This window comes from Puma concolor, chromosome A1 (genome assembly GCF_028749965.1).
Source record: "Puma concolor isolate L17-30 chromosome A1, mPumCon1.1.hap2, whole genome shotgun sequence".
In the NCBI taxonomy this organism is placed as follows: domain Eukaryota; kingdom Metazoa; phylum Chordata; class Mammalia; order Carnivora; family Felidae; genus Puma; species Puma concolor.
The window spans coordinates 162359478-162367904 of NC_141667.1; the positions used below are offsets into that span (position 1 = coordinate 162359478).

Here is an 8427-nt window from a genome sequence, read left to right on the forward strand (position 1 = left end):
AGGAGAACTTGGCCACACCCAGGCTACCCCACCCCGCCTCCAAGAGAGGGCTGCATGGCATGCTGACTTGCCCTTTCTCTTGCCACCAAAATTATTCTGCCCATCTGGCAGAGCCTGTCTCTTACACCACATTGGCTCAACCCAAAACCTTCTTTGCATTTGGACACAGTAGGTTGCCATTTGAAAGATACTAGGGAAAGAGCTGTGGAAATATTTTGCTTCGGGTCTGAGGGCCTTGGTCATGAGAACAATGTTTCAGGTAATGGAAAATGTATGCCAGCACAGGGTGCTGGGTCTTGAGTGACCCAGGGACCCACGCGCTCTTAAATAATTTCCATGCGTGAGAGAGAGAGAGAGAGAGAGATCGGAGGTGCTTTGAAACGCAGGGTCCAAAGCACTCCATCTGCTTGGATTCTTAGAGTATTTCCTGACTCAGACCACATTTGTCCTACGAGGGTTAAGAAATCTGACCCCACCATCCTGCCTCTTTTCTTGGCTTATAGTATTAGGCTTATCCCACATAAAGTCTACGAAACAGAGGACACTTTTTATTACACGTGGGACCTGACCGGCGTCAGGGAAGAACATCCTCTGTTCCGTGGCTGGGGCCAATGGAACAAACTGGTGGAAAGATTCACTAGAGAAAAAAAACAATTCAAGGAGAGTTTTACAAAGACAGAGGAAGCCAGACGGTCCAGGCCTGTATACACGTGAGGCCACACAAAGGGAGAGGGGCTTTGAGCTTCCGGGAAGGGTCACAAGTCATGGGAAGGTGAGGGACAAAAGATGGGGAAAATAAGGATTATTTTGCCACCTAGCAGAGAGCCTCTCAGGCCATCAGACTTGTTTCCCAGAGTAACTTCCTTCCTCGTATGGAAACACCTTGACCACTGGAAATTTCCTTTACACAAGGGGAAATTTATTCTCTGTTTTGTGGCAGCTGGCGGGAGGTAAGTCGCTTTTCTTGTGTCCGCCTTTAATGTAAAGTACTCCAGAAGCCGGAGAGGCACATTTTGGGGTGGCGTCTTCTGATACCCATGAGTGACGTCAGCCCAGGTTGTTTTGGGGGGCAGAATATGGCCCTAACAGACTCCTTCAAATCATTATAACTGAAGGGTTAAGGGTGGTTTACAACAAGATTCTAAATAGAACAGTCAATATAGTTTAATGTTAAAGCACTGCTCTCTAACTATTATACCTGCAAAGGATAAAGTAAGTAGGAGTGGGAGATGTGGAGGGCGTGGTAGAGTTTTGGGGTGTGCCTAACTGGGCGCCACGGCCCCCCATGTGGTGTCACAGTGGTGCATTTACCGCAGCGGATTCGTTCCAGTCCGGGCACCGGCTGCTGCTTGCCGGGGGCCCGAAGAGGGAGTCTGGTGACACACACACTCACAAAACTGACAGCCATGCTTTGTGGGCAGAGGGGGCCCTTGCTGGTGGGGAGACTGAGGGAAATGAAAAGTGCTCCCTTTGTCGGATTTTGGCACTTGGTGAGTTGTCTATTTTATGGATAATTAATGGACGGACTGGAGAAGTGGCTAAAGGAGAGCAGGCCCAGCAAAGACAACGAGGCACAGCAAGAAGCCTATTTATTGTCCGGCCTGGAGGCCCGGAAGCCACACCCAGGTCACCGCATCCCGCGTGCCCCCTTGCAGTCACAGGAGGCACCCTTGTCAGCAACTTCCACTAATAGATCCTCCTCCTTCTTAGACCTGCGACCTGACCCCGCCGTGATCGCCTCTGAGCTGGTCTTCTGGCCAGTGTGCACACCCAGCGCTTCCTGGTCCCCCGGCCGGCGGGCGTGACTTCGGGAAATCAGGTGTCCCCTCACCATCAGACTGCTTTCCGGCAATTTCAACTGTGGAGTTTAATGGGCTATTGTGAGATTTAATACAGTGAAACAGAAGCGTAACTAGATCATCACGTCTATGAAAATCAAAAGTTACCTGGAAGAATTCGATAAAAGCAACTTTGTGTTTTACTTTGTTTTGAAATCACTTTTCCGAATGGGTGTAGATGAGGTAGCTGTAAATTTCAAGGCAAAAACTCAAGAGCTAAGTTATCTGAATTTAACTGCTGCATAGGGGTTAATAAGTTCTTGCTCTGACATCAAGAAATACAAACCGGAAGAGACAATCCATTATTTATCCCCTGCGTGTATTAATGCAAGAAATACCATGGCAAGTCTGATTAGCAGAAGCATTAGCAAGAACATCAACATGGGTGAATGGGTATTTATATATTTTAAGACATTCAACCAAAATATTTAAGATGTGTATGGTTCATTTGTGTATTTCTGTGCATTAATCTTCTCTTTTTTTTCCTATTAACCAGCAGCCAGTCCCAATCACGGAGGGTAGTAGGATTTCTTTTTCTCTTTTTTAATGTTTATTTATTTTTGAGAAAGAGATGGGGGTGGGGGGGGAGAGGCAGAGGAGGGGCAGAGAAAGAGGGAGACACAGAATCCGAAGCAGGCTCCAGGCTCTGAGCTGTCAGCACAGAGCCTGATGCCAGGCTTAAACCCATGAGCCGTGAGATCATGACCTGAGCTGAAGTCAGACGCTCAACCCGCTGAGCCACCCAGGAGCCACAGGTAGTAGGACTTCTACTGGGTAATCTTAAACTTGTGTAGTGAGCACTTAATTGGAAAAGAAGCCTCTGCTAGACCACTCCAGATGTTGAAAGGGACAGGCTTCCCACACAGGAAACGAACTCGTTCCCCAGATGGGGCTGGGCCAGTCACACAGGGCCACTCTGCCTTCCTACTTTTCTTCAACCATTCCTGCGTTCTCTCCCTTTTTGAAAAGACACATTCTTTCTCCAGATAATCGACTTCTTTCCATGAAGTCACTTAAATGTAAAGTTAGCCTGTGAGCTCTTCCATTTTCTTAGAGTAACCTTGCACTGATTCTGCTCTGAACCATTCAGTTGGTTTATGATTTCACTCCCAACTGACAGTCTTAGCCTCATTCGTTGGTTGCGCTCCTGGAGACGAACCTCAAACAAGCTTTCATGCATCCCACGGGCGCCAGTCAGTGCACGGAATGACAGGCAGATATCGGTAGCTTGTTGTGAAGATGTCCTTCATGCTGCCTTTCCTATATATTTCACCTCTTTTTTCCTAGCCTACTTTTTTGAGTTTAACAGCACAATTATCTTAATCTTAAAAAACCACCAATATCCAATATGTTATCCCTTACCTTCAGAAATCTTGCAAGACTTAGGACTCTATGTGATGCTTGGGCCTGATTTCAAAGCTGTAGAGGAAAGAAAGCGAACAGACCTGTATCAACCGAATGGCTTTCTATTGTCATCGTCAGTACAGGGTGCTTCCTGTTACAAAGCCTTCTCAGATGCTGAACCCCTTTTCTGAGCCTGTGACAGTGCAGAATTCCTCCTCAGCCCCGTGTTCCTGGTCACCAGTGACGGTTAAAAATTACCCCCTGCTTGGGATTCTCTCTCTCCCTCTTTCTCTCCCCCTCCCACAGGCCCACGCTCTTGCCCGCTGCCTGTCAAAGTAAATAAATAAACATTAAAAACAAAAACAAAAACAAAAACCCTATTCCCATCTTTTTTTGTTCTGGAAAACCACTAACTGCAAATGACCACCCATTCTTACTGGTCTGGGATAAGACTCAGCTTCACACTTCCGCAATGACCAGAAAAGACCTTCTCCTTCCTTCTACAGACCCGTGGGCAACTCTGTGGTCCACTTGCCCTCGTAGACCGGCCCCTAATGAAACCCCAGGCCCCTCCCTTTTCTCCGAGGTATTAGTCATCAGTGAAGGTCCCCCCTATTGCAATCACCTGAAGGAACTTGTCTCTGATGCACATTGTCTTCCACGTCTGTCCATGTTTCCATATGTTAAGTGTTAATTCGACAACAACTACTACTCGCTTCCTTACCGGGTTGTTGTAAGGCTTAAACACAGTTAGCACTTAAGTGCTTAGCAAGATATTTACACACAATCACAGTTATTTTCACCGGTAGCAATACATCGCATAGTCATTTATGCTTATATAATCATTGCAATAACTACTGTCAAGACAGACATTATTTATTCCCATTCTACAGATTAGGAAACTGAGAAACGTCCGTCCGTTCATCCAAATCCCTCACCTAACGGCCAAACCTGGGATTCAAACCCATAGCGTTTTCAATAGTAAGCAGCCTAGAGACAGAACTGAGTAGTCAAATCTGACGTCGCGGAAAAGATAGACTGTCATGCTGATTTGCCCTGTTCCTCCTCCCAGGGCACTGTCACACATGCTTGGCACCCTGGGCGGCTGCTCCTGAACAGGCCACGGCATCTCTGACCCCCCACTAATCTGAATCTCGCAAAACCTCTGAGTAGTGGAATCATCTTTGCTGAACCCCGGGAGCTGGCCTGGCAAGTTGCCCCACAACCGAGCCGCCTCCAGTGTATCCACTTGGAACAGAAAGGCTGCCTGCCTCCCGCAGGAAGCTGGGTGCCCCTTGCAATGCTGCCGGTCCCTTGCCTCCACCTCCGAAATGTACCTGGAGTTTAGACTATTGAGTGACAAAAATAACTAGCCATCAGAATGTGAAAACTTCCTTTTCACAAAATGAATTCATTGAAGGGATTTATTTATGAGCATGTCTACCCTGGCGTTCTTTTTTTTTTTTTTTTTTTTTTTTTTACTATAATATCAATTTCAATCCATTGTTAATCCAATGAGCACTAAAAAACGTATTCAATTGAACAGACGTTTTATTGATGACTTTGCTCTCTGCCGGCGGGCTGCAGGTGCCGCACAGAATGGCAGGATCTTTCAAACAGCAGCCAGTCTAGTGTGGGAGGTGTGGGAAGTGTCATTGGGTAAGGGCGCTAATTCTTCCCTCCTTCTCTCCTCCCTCCCTCCTTCCTTCAGCTATTGGCTTAGTATCTGCTGTGCAGCAAGCACAGAGTATGTACTGCTGAATATATTAGACATCCCTTCTGTTTCCTGGAGTTTACAATAAGAAGAGACAAACGGTAAGTGAACAACATTTAAAAGGGCATTTTCAGGCTCTCACACACAGGGAGAGTATTGAATGGTGGCAGAACGAGGCTACATCTGCATGGCCCATACGGCCCGCACAGGAGCTGAACGTCACGTGTGTCCCCTTCACCTTTGTGAGCTGGCCTCGGATCCCTCTTAGGCTGAAGCGTGGCCTGTCACCATGGCTCCTTGGTGTGGCTCCCTCGACACTTTCTCTTACGTACTCTGTGGCTTCAAACAGAAACACTATCTTTCTCGCCCCCTTGGGAGGGAGTTCTTTTCTCATCTGACCCTCCAAGGCATTCTATTCTGTGCAGATGTTGGTGGCAGAGGGTGTTAGAGAGTCAGTCCCCTGGCAGACGAACAAGTCTGTCTTTCTAACAAAAATAAACAGACAGCCAAATGTGACGGAGCGGCAGGGTTGAAAATAGCTTGAGATATTAGGCTTTCTGGCTTTTATTAGAAACACAACCTTGCTCTGGGAGTGGAGTCCTGGTTGTGACACGTTGGAACGCAGCAAGGAAGTGGCCTTTCTCTTTGGGCTGTCACAGCTCTGGGGGCACAACAACTTTTCCCTGGGACACGGGGACCCTTGGGGGCCCTCGGGGGCCTTTCAACAGTGTGAGGCAGAAACGGGCACAATCTGAGAACCAATCCTGCATGTTAGACTCTACAAGGCTGTTCTAGTTGGTTTTTCTCTGAGTGACAACCTCAGAAACCACGCAAATCCAGACTCCGATCCAGAAGAGATTTGACAAGCCGTATGAAAATGCTCACCCCCTTCCACTTCGATAGGAAAGAGAAACACACGCAGCCGTGCTCATTGAAACCGCAATGACATACGAGCCCAAGATGTATTCGGAACGAGCCAGGTCTTAAGGGGCGGGGCAAGGGAGCCATCCTGCTATCACCTGTCATCACAGGGAAACCGAGAGATCTTTGGCACTTGCTTCCTAGAGTTAGCATATGGGCTATTTCATCATGTGCTGCGACGTGAATTTAGGCAGGTGTTGTTGGTGACATATATTCACAATTCACAATCAGTTTAAGAGACAATCCAGGCCGAACCTCCCCGGCAGATAGGGTCCCTCTCTTTGCTCACCCACTCTTTCTTCTTCTCTCCCCTCCTTCTTTTTCAAGTGATGACACTGTTACCTTCTTTTAGGACAAACCAATAGTCAATAGTAGGGTGAGGGCTCTGGGACCTGGGGCTAACGCCATCTCTCCAGACCACACAGAACTGGGCGATAACGTCAGGACAGGGGAGGCACGGTGAAAGGTAGACCCTGAGTTTTCCAAGGTGAAAAGAGCTTATTTCATTACATATATGATAACATGACTACTGGGGGAAAAACAGATAATACTATAAGTGACAAAGAAGAGAAAATCTCTAGTAATCCTTTAGGGAAAACCACCACTGATATTTAGATATTTATTCCCAGAAGTTTCTCCGTGTTTGCATATTTGTGTGTATAATTTTTGAAAGGTTGCATTATACGGTTTTGTCCTTTGTAACAGACACATGTTGCATGTATGTGCCATAACGTATTTAATAATTCCCCTATTAATGGTCATTGGTTTCTGACACCTGTTCTCGAAAAGCAATGCTCTGAACATTCTCTACGTGTATCTGTGTATCTGTCTCTATTTTATCAGATCAATTTCTGCCAGTAAGTTTGCTGGGTCAAAAGTTGCTAACATCTGAATGTTGATTCCTATGCTCAGAGGGCCATGGGAGAAGTTGACAACATAGAACCCCATAACAAGAGCCTGCCCTGTGTTGACCCCAGGCAGAAGGGAGAAGACGGCATGGATTGAAGCTGAAAGATGGAAAAAGGAAGATGTAAAAAGGAAAGATGAAAAAAGGAAGTGCCCTTTTGACTCAGTGGCCCTTCTTCCACACTCTCGAAAACACCTCGAACAAGTTTCCCTTCAAGACCAGCTTCACCCAGAGTTGTCACCATTGAAAGAAGTCCACTCTACAGCCCCCAAATGTCCCAGGTTTCATAATTAATGAGAAGAGACTGCCGAGAGAGACAAAGGTGGCAGAGAGGTAGGCAAGACACTTGCCCGTGTGTGCATGTGAGCAGGGAGAGGGTCATGGGAGGGACGAGGTTAAAATGGGAAGCCAAGAGGGGAGAAGTCAGGACAGGGACTTGGGGGTGTGAGACCGAGCAACCACTGGTCAGACAGGATTTAGTCCTTTTTGTGTGTGAAATCGTTCATTTCATTTCAAGCAACGCTCACAATCATCTCTCAAACAACCACTCTTTTATTCGGCTCATACTATTTGCACCGAAAAAGAAATCTGGAAAGATCCACCCTGAGCATAATGATTTTCTTCCGGAGGGTGGGACTGGAGGGGCAAGGGTAAAATATCTTACGTCGGATAGTTTTGAAAGTATTTTCTGAAGCATCTGAACCTTTATTTTGAATTTTATGGTTTCTACATATCAAAATAAATGTGTGCTGGTTGAATAGGTGGAATTTTAGATGGTGGGTTTTTTTCTAAGTCTACCACAGGGAAACTTTGTGTTGGAAAGAAGAGGAATACAGACGCAAAGAATCGCTTTTGTTGAAAAGATCAGGAATAAAAATAAGTCAGCGAGGTAGGGATAAGCACTCTGTGCCTATTTTCTCCCTCACCTATTCCACACGAACAAAGACACGATAAGCGCCAGGCCAGGCCAGGTATTATGCTGAGCACCAGGGACAAAGGGAACAACAGATGCGGTTCTTGCGGGATGGCTAGGAATACTGATCAATGCCTGTGTGCCAGACATCCCTGTTTCCAGTGCTTTGTGTGATCATCTTTCCTGATTTATCACAAGTGCCAAAGCTTTGGGTATTGCCACACTGCACAGATGAAAGAGCTTGGGCAGTGCAAGGTTAAGTAATTTGCCCAAGGTCACATGATGCTGTTCATCAAATCTGAGATATTGTCAAGTGCGAGATAATACCATGATTTTATGTGCTATAAAAAAAAGTTGGGGCTGGGGTGCCTGGGTGGCTCAGTCCCTTAAGCTTCTGACTTCAGATCTCTTGGTTTGTGGGTTGAGCCCCACGTCGGGCTCGGTGCTGACAGCTCTGAGGGTGGAACCTGCTTCGGATTCTGTCTGTCTGTCTGTCTCTCTCTGATCCTCACCTGCTCACGCTCTGTCTCTCTTTCTCTCTCACAAATAAACATTTAAAAAAAGGTGTGGCTTATTAACAATATAAAATGCCATTGAATAAATGCCAATATGAACGGGATTGCAAGACTGATTTTAGGGATATTAACCTGTGAAAAATGTGCATCTTTTGTTTGTGAAACATGGGAGTTAGCAGTTGGAACACCAGGACTTCCCCCTGCACTATACAGGCTCTGACACTATGCTGTTGGACAGGGGACAGCCACCCTGGGAGTGCCTAGTAGGGTTCTTG

The 8427-nt window shown here is 46.6% G+C and overlaps 1 long non-coding RNA gene across 1 annotated transcript; it reads right to left on the reverse strand.

Annotated features, from left to right (window-relative positions):
• Positions 1-1625: 1625 nt before the first annotated feature.
• LOC147584622 (uncharacterized) lies at positions 1626-5370 on the reverse strand. Its single transcript, XR_015255689.1, has 3 exons — positions 5135-5370; positions 3201-3257; positions 1626-1858 (listed from the first exon to the last, which is right to left on the reverse strand). It is a non-coding gene; the product is annotated as an uncharacterized LOC147584622 (long non-coding RNA).
• Between the last annotated feature and the right edge of the window lie 3057 nt (positions 5371-8427).